Below are 336 nucleotides of genomic sequence, written 5' to 3'. Positions count from 1 at the left end.
CTAAATCCTGTCAGCTTCTTTTCCCATCCCCCGATCACACTTCTCACCCTTAACGACATCAATGACATCACACTTTCTATCACTGTATCAACTTGTTTTTCACCCGCGCGATGTCGCTTTCCTGCCCAACTTTTCATCAAACTACTCCACTTTCTTAAGCAAATGACTTATTACAATCACATTTTTGTCACAATAGCTTCCCCTCTTCACCCTAGGAACATCAGTGTCATAGGGTTTACGGATACGTAATACCCCAAGACACACTTCTGGGGTTTCACTCTACCCTTTCGCTCTTGGTTCTTAGTATGCTGATATGCTGTATGCTGACCGTTGCTT

Source organism: Penaeus monodon, chromosome 27, assembly GCF_015228065.2.
Source record: "Penaeus monodon isolate SGIC_2016 chromosome 27, NSTDA_Pmon_1, whole genome shotgun sequence".
Taxonomy (NCBI): Eukaryota; Metazoa; Arthropoda; class Malacostraca; order Decapoda; family Penaeidae; genus Penaeus; species Penaeus monodon.
This window is presented reverse-complemented; position numbering follows the sequence as displayed.